The 18,252-nt window shown below is 32.6% G+C and overlaps 10 non-coding genes across 10 annotated transcripts; all 10 read left to right on the top strand.

Annotated features, from left to right (window-relative positions):
- The first annotated feature begins 1,363 nt into the window (after nucleotides 1-1,363).
- On the top strand, nucleotides 1,364-1,482 carry LOC113091570 (5S ribosomal RNA). The gene has a single exon (XR_003287398.1). It is a non-coding gene; the product is annotated as a 5S ribosomal RNA (ribosomal RNA).
- Nucleotides 1,483-3,104: 1,622 nt separating this feature from the next.
- LOC113091569 (5S ribosomal RNA) lies at nucleotides 3,105-3,223 on the top strand. The gene has a single exon (XR_003287397.1). It is a non-coding gene; the product is annotated as a 5S ribosomal RNA (ribosomal RNA).
- Nucleotides 3,224-4,848: 1,625 nt separating this feature from the next.
- On the top strand, nucleotides 4,849-4,967 carry LOC113091568 (5S ribosomal RNA). The gene has a single exon (XR_003287396.1). It is a non-coding gene; the product is annotated as a 5S ribosomal RNA (ribosomal RNA).
- Nucleotides 4,968-6,841: 1,874 nt separating this feature from the next.
- Nucleotides 6,842-6,960, top strand: LOC113091566 (5S ribosomal RNA). Its single transcript, XR_003287394.1, has one exon. It is a non-coding gene; the product is annotated as a 5S ribosomal RNA (ribosomal RNA).
- A 1,634-nt stretch (nucleotides 6,961-8,594) lies between these two features.
- On the top strand, nucleotides 8,595-8,713 carry LOC113091565 (5S ribosomal RNA). Its single transcript, XR_003287393.1, has one exon. It is a non-coding gene; the product is annotated as a 5S ribosomal RNA (ribosomal RNA).
- A 1,621-nt stretch (nucleotides 8,714-10,334) lies between these two features.
- Nucleotides 10,335-10,453, top strand: LOC113091564 (5S ribosomal RNA). Its single transcript, XR_003287392.1, has one exon. It is a non-coding gene; the product is annotated as a 5S ribosomal RNA (ribosomal RNA).
- Nucleotides 10,454-12,076: 1,623 nt separating this feature from the next.
- Nucleotides 12,077-12,195, top strand: LOC113091563 (5S ribosomal RNA). Its single transcript, XR_003287391.1, has one exon. It is a non-coding gene; the product is annotated as a 5S ribosomal RNA (ribosomal RNA).
- A 1,626-nt stretch (nucleotides 12,196-13,821) lies between these two features.
- On the top strand, nucleotides 13,822-13,940 carry LOC113091562 (5S ribosomal RNA). Its single transcript, XR_003287390.1, has one exon. It is a non-coding gene; the product is annotated as a 5S ribosomal RNA (ribosomal RNA).
- Nucleotides 13,941-15,567: 1,627 nt separating this feature from the next.
- LOC113091561 (5S ribosomal RNA) lies at nucleotides 15,568-15,686 on the top strand. Its single transcript, XR_003287389.1, has one exon. It is a non-coding gene; the product is annotated as a 5S ribosomal RNA (ribosomal RNA).
- A 1,628-nt stretch (nucleotides 15,687-17,314) lies between these two features.
- LOC113091560 (5S ribosomal RNA) lies at nucleotides 17,315-17,433 on the top strand. Its single transcript, XR_003287388.1, has one exon. It is a non-coding gene; the product is annotated as a 5S ribosomal RNA (ribosomal RNA).
- The last annotated feature ends 819 nt before the right edge of the window (nucleotides 17,434-18,252 follow it).

Genomic DNA, 18,252 nt, shown 5'->3' with positions numbered 1-18,252 from the left:
TTTGAGACGGAGCTTCCCAAATTTGATTGTCATCCGAACCCTTAGTGGTAAACTAACAGGAGATGCACCCTCTTAGATTTAAAGTTATTTTCAAATAAATTAACAAAAAACACATTCTCATGTTCATTTTTTCACTGATGTTGGTGTGGGATCAAATTATTTGCAATTAAACAAATGACATATTTCAGCTTTTTTTGGTACTTTTTCATTACTTGGAACAGGACAAGAGTTTTTATCATCTAAAAAAAAAAAAAAAAATTCATTAAAACTCATTCAGCAAATATTGTTTCATTGTAGGAAAATATAGGCATGCCCTTTCTGTTTTAAAATCACTAAATTCACCCCAAATTACCTGCACTCAAAGTGCATCACCACAATATTTTATTTTATTTTATTTTAATAGGTTTGGTTTTATTTTAACAAGATGACTTTACTTCCACTCAAAGTGCCTCAACGCCAATATTGATTGTATTTATTGCTATTAATTTTATTAATTAATTTAAACATTTTGGTTTAATTAATTTAACCAGGCTTGAAATTCCTTGTTTTAAAATCACTAAATTCATCCCAAATTACCTGCACTCAAAGTGCATCACCACAATATTTTATTTAATTTTATATTATTTTATTTTATTTTATTTCAATAGATTTGGTTTTATTTTAACCAGATGACATTTACTTCCACTCAAGTGCCTCAACGCAGTATTGATTGTATTTATTGCTATTAATTTTATTAATTATTTAACATTTTGGTTAATTTAATTTAAACCAGGTTTGAAATTTCTGTTTTAAAATCACTAAATTCATCCCCAAATTACCTGCACTCAAAGTGCATCACCACAATATTTTATTTTATTTATTTTAATTGTTTGGTTTTATTTTAACCAGATGACATTTACTTCCACTCAAAGTGCCTCAACGCAATATTGATTGTATTTAATTGATATTAATTTTTTAAACATTTTGGTTTAATTTAATTTAACCACAGGTTTGAAATTTCTGTTTTAAAATGACCAAATTCCCCCCAAATTACATTCAATTTAAAGTAGCCGCAGTATTTGTTTACTTTTATTTAATTCAATTTCAACCCAGAAGACATTTCTGATGTTTAAAGTTGAGAAACAGGCCCCCATTACTTCCACACAAGCGCGTCACCGCGCGACATTTATCTTTTGTGAATGTATTTATTTATTAAAATGCATATTTTTTATTGTTATTATTTCTTTCCCTATTTAGCTCATAATTAAAAAAGAGAGAAGACTTTTAAAAGACTTGGAAAAAAACTTTGAGTGGAAAAGGATCTGTTTCTCTTTGGCCTGCCTGTGTGTCTTCTTTAAATAGGTCGCTCTTGACTGTTGTACTCGCTTACGGCCATACCACCCTGAGCACGCCCGATCTCGTCCGATCTCGGAAGCTAAGCAGGGTCGGGCCTGGTTAGTACTTGGATGGGAGACCGCCTGGGAATACCAGGTGCTGTAAGCTTTTGCTTTTCCTTCAGCCAAGGCTCAGCTATCATTCTAGTTCCTTTACACTTTTATACGGATTAGCTGCTTCTTTTTTGTCTGTTTTCTCTTTCTCTGTGCCATCTTTCTGCTTACGGTGTCACAAAGGACAGCTCAGCCTCGTCATTCTTCCTTTCTCCTGCAGGAGGCGATAGACGGCCCTTTTCTCTGTCTCTATTACAAACTCTTGAGCGCCGCGTGCTCTTTTGGAAATGACACCCCTCTCTTCAGTTTGAGACGGAGCTTCCCAAATTTGATTGTCATCCGAACCCCTTAGTGGTAAACTACACAGGAGATGCACCCTCTTAGATTTAAAGTTCATTTTCAAATAAATTAACAAAAAACACATTCTCATGTTCATTTTTTCACTGATGTTGGTGTGGGATCAAATTATTTGCAATTAAACAAATGACATATTTCAGCTTTTTTGGTACTTTTTCATTACTTGGAACAGGACAAGAGTTTTTTATCATCTAAAAAAAAAAAAAAAAAAAATTCATTAAACTCATCAGCAAATATTGTTTCATTGTAGGAAAATATAGGCATGCCCTTTCTGTTTTAAAATCACTAAATTCACCCCAAATTACCTGCACTCAAAGTGCATCACCACAATATTTTATTTTATTTTATTTTAATAGGTTTGGTTTTATTTTAACAAGATGACTTTTACTTCCACTCAAAGTGCCTCAACGCAATATTGATTGTATTTATTGCTATTAATTTTATTAATTAATTTAAACATTTTGGTTTAATTTAATTTAACCAGGCTTGAAATTCCTGTTTTAAAATCACTAAATTCATCCCCAAATTACCTGCACTCAAAGTGCATCACCACAATATTTTATTTAATTTTATATTATTTTATTTTATTTTATTTCAATAGATTTGGTTTTATTTTAACCAGATGACATTTACTTCCACTCAAAGTGCCTCAACGCAGTATTGATTGTATTTATTGCTATTAATTTTATTAATTAATTTAAACATTTTGGTTTAATTTAATTTAACCAGGTTTGAAATTTCTGTTTTAAAATCACTAAATTCATCCCCAAATTACCTGCACTCAAAGTGCATCACCACAATATTTTATTTTATTTTATTTTAATTGTTTTGGTTTTATTTTAACCAGATGACATTTACTTCCACTCAAAGTGCCTCAACGCAATATTGATTGTATTTATTGATATTAATTATTTTAAACATTTTGGTTTAATTTAATTTAACCAGGTTTGAAATTTCTGTTTTAAAATGACCAAATTCCCCCCAAATTACATTCAATTTAAAGTAAGCGCAGTATTTGTTTACTTTTATTTAATTCAATTTCAACCAGAAGACATTTCTGATGTTAAAGTTGAGAAACAGGCCCCCATTACTTCCACACAAAGCGCGTCACCGCGCGACATTTATCTTTTGTGAATGTATTTATTTATTAAAATGCATATTTTTTATTGTTACTTATTTCTTTCCCTTAATTTAGCTCATATTAAAAAAGAGAGAAGACTTTTAAAAGACTTGGAAAAAACTTTGAGTGGAAAAGGATCTGTTTCTCTTTGGCCTGCCTGTGTGTCTTCTTTAAATAGGTCGCTCTTGACTGTTGTACTCGCTTACGGCCATACCACCCTGAGCACGCCCGATCTCGTCCGATCTCGGAAGCTAAGCAGGGTCGGGCCTGGTTAGTACTTGGATGGGAGACCGCCTGGGAATACCAGGTGCTGTAAGCTTTTGCTTTTCCTTCAGCCAAGGCTCAGCTATCATTCTAGTTCCTTTACACTTTTATACGGATTAGCTGCTTCTTTTTTGTCTGTTTTCTCTTTCTCTGTGCCATCTTTCTGCTTACGGTGTCACAAAGGACAGCTCAGCCTCGTCATTCTTCCTTTCTCCTGCAGGAGGCGATAGACGGCCCTTTTCTCTGTCTCTATTACAAACTCTTGAGCGCCGCGTGCTCTTTTGGAAATGACACCCCTCTCTTCAGTTTGAGACGGAGCTTCCCAAATTTGATTGTCATCCGAACCCCTTAGTGGTAAACTACACAGGAGATGCACCCTCTTAGATTTAAAGTTCATTTTCAAATAAATTAACAAAAAACACATTCTCATGTTCATTTTTTCACTGATGTTGGTGTGGGATCAAATTATTTGCAATTAAACAAATGACATATTTCAGCTTTTTTGGTACTTTTTCATTACTTGGAACAGGACAAGAGTTTTTTATCATCTAAAAAAAAAAAAAAAAAAAAAAATTCATTAAACTCATCAGCAAATATTGTTTCATTGTAGGAAAATATAGGCATGCCCTTTCTGTTTTAAAATCACTAAATTCACCCCAAATTACCTGCACTCAAAGTGCATCACCACAATATTTTATTTTATTTTATTTTAATAGGTTTGGTTTTATTTTAACAAGATGACTTTTACTTCCACTCAAAGTGCCTCAACGCAATATTGATTGTATTTATTGCTATTAATTTTATTAATTAATTTAAACATTTTGGTTTAATTTAATTTAACCAGGCTTGAAATTCCTGTTTTAAAATCACTAAATTCATCCCCAAATTACCTGCACTCAAAGTGCATCACCACAATATTTTATTTAATTTTATATTATTTTATTTTATTTTATTTCAATAGATTTGGTTTTATTTTAACCAGATGACATTTACTTCCACTCAAAGTGCCTCAACGCAGTATTGATTGTATTTATTGCTATTAATTTTATTAATTAATTTAAACATTTTGGTTTAATTTAATTTAACCAGGTTTGAAATTTCTGTTTTAAAATCACTAAATTCATCCCCAAATTACCTGCACTCAAAGTGCATCACCACAATATTTTATTTTATTTTATTTTAATTGTTTTGGTTTTATTTTAACCAGATGACATTTACTTCCACTCAAAGTGCCTCAACGCAATATTGATTGTATTTATTGATATTAATTATTTTAAACATTTTGGTTTAATTTAATTTAACCAGGTTTGAAATTTCTGTTTTAAAATGACCAAATTCCCCCCAAATTACATTCAATTTAAAGTAAGCGCAGTATTTGTTTACTTTTATTTAATTCAATTTCAACCAGAAGACATTTCTGATGTTAAAGTTGAGAAACAGGCCCCCATTACTTCCACACAAAGCGCGTCACCGCGCGACATTTATCTTTTGTGAATGTATTTATTTATTAAAATGCATATTTTTTATTGTTACTTATTTCTTTCCCTTAATTTAGCTCATATTAAAAAAGAGAGAAGACTTTTAAAAGACTTGGAAAAAACTTTGAGTGGAAAAGGATCTGTTTCTCTTTGGCCTGCCTGTGTGTCTTCTTTAAATAGGTCGCTCTTGACTGTTGTACTCGCTTACGGCCATACCACCCTGAGCACGCCCGATCTCGTCCGATCTCGGAAGCTAAGCAGGGTCGGGCCTGGTTAGTACTTGGATGGGAGACCGCCTGGGAATACCAGGTGCTGTAAGCTTTTGCTTTTCCTTCAGCCAAGGCTCAGCTATCATTCTAGTTCCTTTACACTTTTATACGGATTAGCTGCTTCTTTTTTGTCTGTTTTCTCTTTCTCTGTGCCATCTTTCTGCTTACGGTGTCACAAAGGACAGCTCAGCCTCGTCATTCTTCCTTTCTCCTGCAGGAGGCGATAGACGGCCCTTTTCTCTGTCTCTATTACAAACTCTTGAGCGCCGCGTGCTCTTTTGGAAATGACACCCCTCTCTTCAGTTTGAGACGGAGCTTCCCAAATTTGATTGTCATCCGAACCCCTTAGTGGTAAACTACACAGGAGATGCACCCTCTTAGATTTAAAGTTCATTTTCAAATAAATTAACAAAAAACACATTCTCATGTTCATTTTTTCACTGATGTTGGTGTGGGATCAAATTATTTGCAATTAAACAAATGACATATTTCAGCTTTTTTGGTACTTTTTCATTACTTGGAACAGGACAAGAGTTTTTTATCATCTAAAAAAAAAAAAAAAAAAAAAAAAATTCATTAAACTCATCAGCAAATATTGTTTCATTGTAGGAAAATATAGGCATGCCCTTTCTGTTTTAAAATCACTAAATTCACCCCAAATTACCTGCACTCAAAGTGCATCACCACAATATTTTATTTTATTTTATTTTAATAGGTTTGGTTTTATTTTAACAAGATGACTTTTACTTCCACTCAAAGTGCCTCAACGCAATATTGATTGTATTTATTGCTATTAATTTTATTAATTAATTTAAACATTTTGGTTTAATTTAATTTAACCAGGCTTGAAATTCCTGTTTTAAAATCACTAAATTCATCCCCAAATTACCTGCACTCAAAGTGCATCACCACAATATTTTATTTAATTTTATATTATTTTATTTTATTTTATTTCAATAGATTTGGTTTTATTTTAACCAGATGACATTTACTTCCACTCAAAGTGCCTCAACGCAGTATTGATTGTATTTATTGTGCCTATTAAATTTTTATTAATTTAATTTAAACATTTTGGTTTAATTTAATTTAACCAGGTTTGAAATTTCTGTTTTAAAATCACTAAATTCACCCCAAATTACCTGCACTCAAAGTGCATCACCACAATATTTTATTTAATTTTATATTATTTTATTTTATTTTATTTCAATAGATTTGGTTTTATTTTAACCAGATGACATTTACTTCCACTCAAAGTGCCTCAACGCAGTATTGATTGTATTTATTGCTATTAATTTTATTAATTAATTTAAACATTTTGGTTTAATTTAATTTAACCAGGTTTGAAATTTCTGTTTTAAAATCACTAAATTCACCCCAAATTACCTGCACTCAAAGTGCATCACCACAATATTTTATTTTATTTATTTTAATTGTTTTGGTTTTATTTTAACCAGATGACATTTACTTCCACTCAAAGTGCCTCAACGCAATATTGATTGTATTTATTGATATTAATTATTTTAAACATTTTGGTTTAATTTAATTTAACCAGGTTTGAAATTTCTGTTTTAAAATGACCAAATCCCCCCAAATTACATTCAATTTAAAGTAAGCGCAGTATTTGTTTACTCTTATTTAATTCAATTTCAACCAGAAGACATTTCTGATGTTAAAGTTGAGAAACAGGCCCCCATTACTTCCACACAAAGCGCGTCACCGCGCGACATTTATCTTTTGTGAATGTATTTATTTATTAAAATGCATATTTTTTATTGTTACTTATTTCTTTCCCTTAATTTAGCTCATATTAAAAAAGAGAGAAGACTTTTAAAAGACTTGGAAAAAACTTTGAGTGGAAAAGGATCTGTTTCTCTTTGGCCTGCCTGTGTGTCTTCTTTAAATAGGTCGCTCTTGACTGTTGTACTCGCTTACGGCCATACCACCCTGAGCACGCCCGATCTCGTCCGATCTCGGAAGCTAAGCAGGGTCGGGCCTGGTTAGTACTTGGATGGGAGACCGCCTGGGAATACCAGGTGCTGTAAGCTTTTGCTTTTCCTTCAGCCAAGGCTCAGCTATCATTCTAGTTCCTTTACACTTTTATACGGATTAGCTGCTTCTTTTTTGTCTGTTTTCTCTTTCTCTGTGCCATCTTTCTGCTTACGGTGTCACAAAGGACAGCTCAGCCTCGTCATTCTTCCTTTCTCCTGCAGGAGGCGATAGACGGCCCTTTTCTCTGTCTCTATTACAAACTCTTGAGCGCCGCGTGCTCTTTTGGAAATGACACCCCTCTCTTCAGTTTGAGACGGAGCTTCCCAAATTTGATTGTCATCCGAACCCCTTAGTGGTAAACTACACAGGAGATGCACCCTCTTAGATTTAAAGTTCATTTTCAAATAAATTAACAAAAAACACATTCTCATGTTCATTTTTTCACTGATGTTGGTGTGGGATCAAATTATTTGCAATTAAACAAATGACATATTTCAGCTTTTTTGGTACTTTTTCATTACTTGGAACAGGACAAGAGTTTTTTATCATCTAAAAAAAAAAAAAAAAAAAAAAAAAAAAAAAAATTCATTAAACTCATCAGCAAATATTGTTTCATTGTAGGAAAATATAGGCATGCCCTTTCTGTTTTAAAATCACTAAATTCACCCCAAATTACCTGCACTCAAAGTGCATCACCACAATATTTTATTTTATTTTATTTTAATAGGTTTGGTTTTATTTTAACAAGATGACTTTTACTTCCACTCAAAGTGCCTCAACGCAATATTGATTGTATTTATTGCTATTAATTTTATTAATTAATTTAAACATTTTGGTTTAATTTAATTTAACCAGGCTTGAAATTCCTGTTTTAAAATCACTAAATTCATCCCCAAATTACCTGCACTCAAAGTGCATCACCACAATATTTTATTTAATTTTATATTATTTTATTTTATTTTATTTCAATAGATTTGGTTTTATTTTAACCAGATGACATTTACTTCCACTCAAAGTGCCTCAACGCAGTATTGATTGTATTTATTGCTATTAATTTTATTAATTAATTTAAACATTTTGGTTTAATTTAATTTAACCAGGTTTGAAATTTCTGTTTTAAAATCACTAAATTCACCCCAAATTACCTGCACTCAAAGTGCATCACCACAATATTTTATTTTATTTTATTTTAATTGTTTTGGTTTTATTTTAACCAGATGACATTTACTTCCACTCAAAGTGCCTCAACGCAATATTGATTGTATTTATTGATATTAATTATTTTAAACATTTTGGTTTAATTTAATTTAACCAGGTTTGAAATTTCTGTTTTAAAATGACCAAATTCCCCCCAAATTACATTCAATTTAAAGTAAGCGCAGTATTTGTTTACTTTTATTTAATTCAATTTCAACCAGAAGACATTTCTGATGTTAAAGTTGAGAAACAGGCCCCCATTACTTCCACACAAAGCGCGTCACCGCGCGACATTTATCTTTTGTGAATGTATTTATTTATTAAAATGCATATTTTTTATTGTTACTTATTTCTTTCCCTTAATTTAGCTCATATTAAAAAAGAGAGAAGACTTTTAAAAGACTTGGAAAAAACTTTGAGTGGAAAAGGATCTGTTTCTCTTTGGCCTGCCTGTGTGTCTTCTTTAAATAGGTCGCTCTTGACTGTTGTACTCGCTTACGGCCATACCACCCTGAGCACGCCCGATCTCGTCCGATCTCGGAAGCTAAGCAGGGTCGGGCCTGGTTAGTACTTGGATGGGAGACCGCCTGGGAATACCAGGTGCTGTAAGCTTTTGCTTTTCCTTCAGCCAAGGCTCAGCTATCATTCTAGTTCCTTTACACTTTTATACGGATTAGCTGCTTCTTTTTTGTCTGTTTTCTCTTTCTCTGTGCCATCTTTCTGCTTACGGTGTCACAAAGGACAGCTCAGCCTCGTCATTCTTCCTTTCTCCTGCAGGAGGCGATAGACGGCCCTTTTCTCTGTCTCTATTACAAACTCTTGAGCGCCGCGTGCTCTTTTGGAAATGACACCCCTCTCTTCAGTTTGAGACGGAGCTTCCCAAATTTGATTGTCATCCGAACCCCTTAGTGGTAAACTACACAGGAGATGCACCCTCTTAGATTTAAAGTTCATTTTCAAATAAATTAACAAAAAACACATTCTCATGTTCATTTTTTCACTGATGTTGGTGTGGGATCAAATTATTTGCAATTAAACAAATGACATATTTCAGCTTTTTTGGTACTTTTTCATTACTTGGAACAGGACAAGAGTTTTTTATCATCTAAAAAAAAAAAAAAAAAAAATTCATTAAACTCATCAGCAAATATTGTTTCATTGTAGGAAAATATAGGCATGCCCTTTCTGTTTTAAAATCACTAAATTCACCCCAAATTACCTGCACTCAAAGTGCATCACCACAATATTTTATTTTATTTTATTTTAATAGGTTTGGTTTTATTTTAACAAGATGACTTTTACTTCCACTCAAAGTGCCTCAACGCAATATTGATTGTATTTATTGCTATTAATTTTATTAATTAATTTAAACATTTTGGTTTAATTTAATTTAACCAGGCTTGAAATTCCTGTTTTAAAATCACTAAATTCATCCCCAAATTACCTGCACTCAAAGTGCATCACCACAATATTTTATTTAATTTTATATTATTTTATTTTATTTTATTTCAATAGATTTGGTTTTATTTTAACCAGATGACATTTACTTCCACTCAAAGTGCCTCAACGCAGTATTGATTGTATTTATTGCTATTAATTTTATTAATTAATTTAAACATTTTGGTTTAATTTAATTTAACCAGGTTTGAAATTTCTGTTTTAAAATCACTAAATTCACCCCAAATTACCTGCACTCAAAGTGCATCACCACAATATTTTATTTTATTTTATTTTAATTGTTTTGGTTTTATTTTAACCAGATGACATTTACTTCCACTCAAAGTGCCTCAACGCAATATTGATTGTATTTATTGATATTAATTATTTTAAACATTTTGGTTTAATTTAATTTAACCAGGTTTGAAATTTCTGTTTTAAAATGACCAAATTCCCCCCAAATTACATTCAATTTAAAGTAAGCGCAGTATTTGTTTACTTTTATTTAATTCAATTTCAACCAGAAGACATTTCTGATGTTAAAGTTGAGAAACAGGCCCCCATTACTTCCACACAAAGCGCGTCACCGCGCGACATTTATCTTTTGTGAATGTATTTATTTATTAAAATGCATATTTTTTATTGTTACTTATTTCTTTCCCTTAATTTAGCTCATATTAAAAAAGAGAGAAGACTTTTAAAAGACTTGGAAAAAACTTTGAGTGGAAAAGGATCTGTTTCTCTTTGGCCTGCCTGTGTGTCTTCTTTAAATAGGTCGCTCTTGACTGTTGTACTCGCTTACGGCCATACCACCCTGAGCACGCCCGATCTCGTCCGATCTCGGAAGCTAAGCAGGGTCGGGCCTGGTTAGTACTTGGATGGGAGACCGCCTGGGAATACCAGGTGCTGTAAGCTTTTGCTTTTCCTTCAGCCAAGGCTCAGCTATCATTCTAGTTCCTTTACACTTTTATACGGATTAGCTGCTTCTTTTTTGTCTGTTTTCTCTTTCTCTGTGCCATCTTTCTGCTTACGGTGTCACAAAGGACAGCTCAGCCTCGTCATTCTTCCTTTCTCCTGCAGGAGGCGATAGACGGCCCTTTTCTCTGTCTCTATTACAAACTCTTGAGCGCCGCGTGCTCTTTTGGAAATGACACCCCTCTCTTCAGTTTGAGACGGAGCTTCCCAAATTTGATTGTCATCCGAACCCCTTAGTGGTAAACTACACAGGAGATGCACCCTCTTAGATTTAAAGTTCATTTTCAAATAAATTAACAAAAAACACATTCTCATGTTCATTTTTTCACTGATGTTGGTGTGGGATCAAATTATTTGCAATTAAACAAATGACATATTTCAGCTTTTTTGGTACTTTTTCATTACTTGGAACAGGACAAGAGTTTTTTATCATCTAAAAAAAAAAAAAAAAAAAAAATTCATTAAACTCATCAGCAAATATTGTTTCATTGTAGGAAAATATAGGCATGCCCTTTCTGTTTTAAAATCACTAAATTCACCCCAAATTACCTGCACTCAAAGTGCATCACCACAATATTTTATTTTATTTTATTTTAATAGGTTTGGTTTTATTTTAACAAGATGACTTTTACTTCCACTCAAAGTGCCTCAACGCAATATTGATTGTATTTATTGCTATTAATTTTATTAATTAATTTAAACATTTTGGTTTAATTTAATTTAACCAGGCTTGAAATTCCTGTTTTAAAATCACTAAATTCATCCCCAAATTACCTGCACTCAAAGTGCATCACCACAATATTTTATTTAATTTTATATTATTTTATTTTATTTTATTTCAATAGATTTGGTTTTATTTTAACCAGATGACATTTACTTCCACTCAAAGTGCCTCAACGCAGTATTGATTGTATTTATTGCTATTAATTTTATTAATTAATTTAAACATTTTGGTTTAATTTAATTTAACCAGGTTTGAAATTTCTGTTTTAAAATCACTAAATTCACCCCAAATTACCTGCACTCAAAGTGCATCACCACAATATTTTATTTTATTTTATTTTAATTGTTTTGGTTTTATTTTAACCAGATGACATTTACTTCCACTCAAAGTGCCTCAACGCAATATTGATTGTATTTATTGATATTAATTATTTTAAACATTTTGGTTTAATTTAATTTAACCAGGTTTGAAATTTCTGTTTTAAAATGACCAAATCCCCCCCAAATTACATTCAATTTAAAGTAAGCGCAGTATTTGTTTACTCTTATTTAATTCAATTTCAACCAGAAGACATTTCTGATGTTAAAGTTGAGAAACAGGCCCCCATTACTTCCACACAAAGCGCGTCACCGCGCGACATTTATCTTTTGTGAATGTATTTATTTATTAAAATGCATATTTTTTATTGTTACTTATTTCTTTCCCTTAATTTAGCTCATATTAAAAAAGAGAGAAGACTTTTAAAAGACTTGGAAAAAACTTTGAGTGGAAAAGGATCTGTTTCTCTTTGGCCTGCCTGTGTGTCTTCTTTAAATAGGTCGCTCTTGACTGTTGTACTCGCTTACGGCCATACCACCCTGAGCACGCCCGATCTCGTCCGATCTCGGAAGCTAAGCAGGGTCGGGCCTGGTTAGTACTTGGATGGGAGACCGCCTGGGAATACCAGGTGCTGTAAGCTTTTGCTTTTCCTTCAGCCAAGGCTCAGCTATCATTCTAGTTCCTTTACACTTTTATACGGATTAGCTGCTTCTTTTTTGTCTGTTTTCTCTTTCTCTGTGCCATCTTTCTGCTTACGGTGTCACAAAGGACAGCTCAGCCTCGTCATTCTTCCTTTCTCCTGCAGGAGGCGATAGACGGCCCTTTTCTCTGTCTCTATTACAAACTCTTGAGCGCCGCGTGCTCTTTTGGAAATGACACCCCTCTCTTCAGTTTGAGACGGAGCTTCCCAAATTTGATTGTCATCCGAACCCCTTAGTGGTAAACTACACAGGAGATGCACCCTCTTAGATTTAAAGTTCATTTTCAAATAAATTAACAAAAAACACATTCTCATGTTCATTTTTTCACTGATGTTGGTGTGGGATCAAATTATTTGCAATTAAACAAATGACATATTTCAGCTTTTTTGGTACTTTTTCATTACTTGGAACAGGACAAGAGTTTTTTATCATCTAAAAAAAAAAAAAAAAAAAAAAAAATTCATTAAACTCATCAGCAAATATTGTTTCATTGTAGGAAAATATAGGCATGCCCTTTCTGTTTTAAAATCACTAAATTCACCCCAAATTACCTGCACTCAAAGTGCATCACCACAATATTTTATTTTATTTTATTTTAATAGGTTTGGTTTTATTTTAACAAGATGACTTTTACTTCCACTCAAAGTGCCTCAACGCAATATTGATTGTATTTATTGCTATTAATTTTATTAATTAATTTAAACATTTTGGTTTAATTTAATTTAACCAGGCTTGAAATTCCTGTTTTAAAATCACTAAATTCATCCCCAAATTACCTGCACTCAAAGTGCATCACCACAATATTTTATTTAATTTTATATTATTTTATTTTATTTTATTTCAATAGATTTGGTTTTATTTTAACCAGATGACATTTACTTCCACTCAAAGTGCCTCAACGCAGTATTGATTGTATTTATTGCTATTAATTTTATTAATTAATTTAAACATTTTGGTTTAATTTAATTTAACCAGGTTTGAAATTTCTGTTTTAAAATCACTAAATTCACCCCAAATTACCTGCACTCAAAGTGCATCACCACAATATTTTATTTTATTTTATTTTAATTGTTTTGGTTTTATTTTAACCAGATGACATTTACTTCCACTCAAAGTGCCTCAACGCAATATTGATTGTATTTATTGATATTAATTATTTTAAACATTTTGGTTTAATTTAATTTAACCAGGTTTGAAATTTCTGTTTTAAAATGACCAAATCCCCCCCAAATTACATTCAATTTAAAGTAAGCGCAGTATTTGTTTACTCTTATTTAATTCAATTTCAACCAGAAGACATTTCTGATGTTAAAGTTGAGAAACAGGCCCCCATTACTTCCACACAAAGCGCGTCACCGCGCGACATTTATCTTTTGTGAATGTATTTATTTATTAAAATGCATATTTTTTATTGTTACTTATTTCTTTCCCTTAATTTAGCTCATATTAAAAAAGAGAGAAGACTTTTAAAAGACTTGGAAAAAACTTTGAGTGGAAAAGGATCTGTTTCTCTTTGGCCTGCCTGTGTGTCTTCTTTAAATAGGTCGCTCTTGACTGTTGTACTCGCTTACGGCCATACCACCCTGAGCACGCCCGATCTCGTCCGATCTCGGAAGCTAAGCAGGGTCGGGCCTGGTTAGTACTTGGATGGGAGACCGCCTGGGAATACCAGGTGCTGTAAGCTTTTGCTTTTCCTTCAGCCAAGGCTCAGCTATCATTCTAGTTCCTTTACACTTTTATACGGATTAGCTGCTTCTTTTTTGTCTGTTTTCTCTTTCTCTGTGCCATCTTTCTGCTTACGGTGTCACAAAGGACAGCTCAGCCTCGTCATTCTTCCTTTCTCCTGCAGGAGGCGATAGACGGCCCTTTTCTCTGTCTCTATTACAAACTCTTGAGCGCCGCGTGCTCTTTTGGAAATGACACCCCTCTCTTCAGTTTGAGACGGAGCTTCCCAAATTTGATTGTCATCCGAACCCCTTAGTGGTAAACTACACAGGAGATGCACCCTCTTAGATTTAAAGTTCATTTTCAAATAAATTAACAAAAAACACATTCTCATGTTCATTTTTTCACTGATGTTGGTGTGGGATCAAATTATTTGCAATTAAACAAATGACATATTTCAGCTTTTTTGGTACTTTTTCATTACTTGGAACAGGACAAGAGTTTTTTATCATCTAAAAAAAAAAAAAAAAAAAAAAAAAATTCATTAAACTCATCAGCAAATATTGTTTCATTGTAGGAAAATATAGGCATGCCCTTTCTGTTTTAAAATCACTAAATTCACCCCAAATTACCTGCACTCAAAGTGCATCACCACAATATTTTATTTTATTTTATTTTAATAGGTTTGGTTTTATTTTAACAAGATGACTTTTACTTCCACTCAAAGTGCCTCAACGCAATATTGATTGTATTTATTGCTATTAATTTTATTAATTAATTTAAACATTTTGGTTTAATTTAATTTAACCAGGCTTGAAATTCCTGTTTTAAAATCACTAAATTCATCCCCAAATTACCTGCACTCAAAGTGCATCACCACAATATTTTATTTAATTTTATATTATTTTATTTTATTTTATTTCAATAGATTTGGTTTTATTTTAACCAGATGACATTTACTTCCACTCAAAGTGCCTCAACGCAGTATTGATTGTATTTATTGCTATTAATTTTATTAATTAATTTAAACATTTTGGTTTAATTTAATTTAACCAGGTTTGAAATTTCTGTTTTAAAATCACTAAATTCACCCCAAATTACCTGCACTCAAAGTGCATCACCACAATATTTTATTTTATTTTATTTTAATTGTTTTGGTTTTATTTTAACCAGATGACATTTACTTCCACTCAAAGTGCCTCAACGCAATATTGATTGTATTTATTGATATTAATTATTTTAAACATTTTGGTTTAATTTAATTTAACCAGGTTTGAAATTTCTGTTTTAAAATGACCAAATCCCCCCCAAATTACATTCAATTTAAAGTAAGCGCAGTATTTGTTTACTCTTATTTAATTCAATTTCAACCAGAAGACATTTCTGATGTTAAAGTTGAGAAACAGGCCCCCATTACTTCCACACAAAGCGCGTCACCGCGCGACATTTATCTTTTGTGAATGTATTTATTTATTAAAATGCATATTTTTTATTGTTACTTATTTCTTTCCCTTAATTTAGCTCATATTAAAAAAGAGAGAAGACTTTTAAAAGACTTGGAAAAAACTTTGAGTGGAAAAGGATCTGTTTCTCTTTGGCCTGCCTGTGTGTCTTCTTTAAATAGGTCGCTCTTGACTGTTGTACTCGCTTACGGCCATACCACCCTGAGCACGCCCGATCTCGTCCGATCTCGGAAGCTAAGCAGGGTCGGGCCTGGTTAGTACTTGGATGGGAGACCGCCTGGGAATACCAGGTGCTGTAAGCTTTTGCTTTTCCTTCAGCCAAGGCTCAGCTATCATTCTAGTTCCTTTACACTTTTATACGGATTAGCTGCTTCTTTTTTGTCTGTTTTCTCTTTCTCTGTGCCATCTTTCTGCTTACGGTGTCACAAAGGACAGCTCAGCCTCGTCATTCTTCCTTTCTCCTGCAGGAGGCGATAGACGGCCCTTTTCTCTGTCTCTATTACAAACTCTTGAGCGCCGCGTGCTCTTTTGGAAATGACACCCCTCTCTTCAGTTTGAGACGGAGCTTCCCAAATTTGATTGTCATCCGAACCCCTTAGTGGTAAACTACACAGGAGATGCACCCTCTTAGATTTAAAGTTCATTTTCAAATAAATTAACAAAAAACACATTCTCATGTTCATTTTTTCACTGATGTTGGTGTGGGATCAAATTATTTGCAATTAAACAAATGACATATTTCAGCTTTTTTGGTACTTTTTCATTACTTGGAACAGGACAAGAGTTTTTTATCATCTAAAAAAAAAAAAAAAAAAAAAAAAAAATTCATTAAACTCATCAGCAAATATTGTTTCATTGTAGGAAAATATAGGCATGCCCTTTCTGTTTTAAAATCACTAAATTCACCCCAAATTACCTGCACTCAAAGTGCATCACCACAATATTTTATTTTATTTTATTTTAATAGGTTTGGTTTTATTTTAACAAGATGACTTTTACTTCCACTCAAAGTGCCTCAACGCAATATTGATTGTATTTATTGCTATTAATTTTATTAATTAATTTAAACATTTTGGTTTAATTTAATTTAACCAGGCTTGAAATTCCTGTTTTAAAATCACTAAATTCATCCCCAAATTACCTGCACTCAAAGTGCATCACCACAATATTTTATTTAATTTTATATTATTTTATTTTATTTTATTTCAATAGATTTGGTTTTATTTTAACCAGATGACATTTACTTCCACTCAAAGTGCCTCAACGCAGTATTGATTGTATTTATTGCTATTAATTTTATTAATTAATTTAAACATTTTGGTTTAATTTAATTTAACCAGGTTTGAAATTTCTGTTTTAAAATCACTAAATTCACCCCAAATTACCTGCACTCAAAGTGCATCACCACAATATTTTATTTTATTTTATTTTAATTGTTTTGGTTTTATTTTAACCAGATGACATTTACTTCCACTCAAAGTGCCTCAACGCAATATTGATTGTATTTATTGATATTAATTATTTTAAACATTTTGGTTTAATTTAATTTAACCAGGTTTGAAATTTCTGTTTTAAAATGACCAAATCCCCCCCAAATTACATTCAATTTAAAGTAAGCGCAGTATTTGTTTACTCTTATTTAATTCAATTTCAACCAGAAGACATTTCTGATGTTAAAGTTGAGAAACAGGCCCCCATTACTTCCACACAAAGCGCGTCACCGCGCGACATTTATCTTTTGTGAATGTATTTATTTATTAAAATGCATATTTTTTATTGTTACTTATTTCTTTCCCTTAATTTAGCTCATATTAAAAAAGAGAGAAGACTTTTAAAAGACTTGGAAAAAACTTTGAGTGGAAAAGGATCTGTTTCTCTTTGGCCTGCCTGTGTGTCTTCTTTAAATAGGTCGCTCTTGACTGTTGTACTCGCTTACGGCCATACCACCCTGAGCACGCCCGATCTCGTCCGATCTCGGAAGCTAAGCAGGGTCGGGCCTGGTTAGTACTTGGATGGGAGACCGCCTGGGAATACCAGGTGCTGTAAGCTTTTGCTTTTCCTTCAGCCAAGGCTCAGCTATCATTCTAGTTCCTTTACACTTTTATACGGATTAGCTGCTTCTTTTTTGTCTGTTTTCTCTTTCTCTGTGCCATCTTTCTGCTTACGGTGTCACAAAGGACAGCTCAGCCTCGTCATTCTTCCTTTCTCCTGCAGGAGGCGATAGACGGCCCTTTTCTCTGTCTCTATTACAAACTCTTGAGCGCCGCGTGCTCTTTTGGAAATGACACCCCTCTCTTCAGTTTGAGACGGAGCTTCCCAAATTTGATTGTCATCCGAACCCCTTAGTGGTAAACTACACAGGAGATGCACCCTCTTAGATTTAAAGTTCATTTTCAAATAAATTAACAAAAAACACATTCTCATGTTCATTTTTTCACTGATGTTGGTGTGGGATCAAATTATTTGCAATTAAACAAATGACATATTTCAGCTTTTTTGGTACTTTTTCATTACTTGGAACAGGACAAGAGTTTTTTATCATCTAAAAAAAAAAAAAAAAAATTCATTAAACTCATCAGCAAATATTGTTTCATTGTAGGAAAATATAGGCATGCCCTTTCTGTTTTAAAATCACTAAATTCACCCCAAATTACCTGCACTCAAAGTGCATCACCACAATATTTTATTTTATTTTATTTTAATAGGTTTGGTTTTATTTTAACAAGATGACTTTTACTTCCACTCAAAGTGCCTCAACGCAATATTGATTGTATTTATTGCTATTAATTTTATTAATTAATTTAAACATTTTGGTTTAATTTAATTTAACCAGGCTTGAAATTCCTGTTTTAAAATCACTAAATTCAT

This window comes from Carassius auratus, unplaced genomic scaffold (genome assembly GCF_003368295.1).
Source record: "Carassius auratus strain Wakin unplaced genomic scaffold, ASM336829v1 scaf_tig00214230, whole genome shotgun sequence".
Lineage (NCBI taxonomy): Eukaryota > Metazoa > Chordata > Actinopteri > Cypriniformes > Cyprinidae > Carassius > Carassius auratus.
This window is presented reverse-complemented; position numbering and strand designations above follow the sequence as displayed.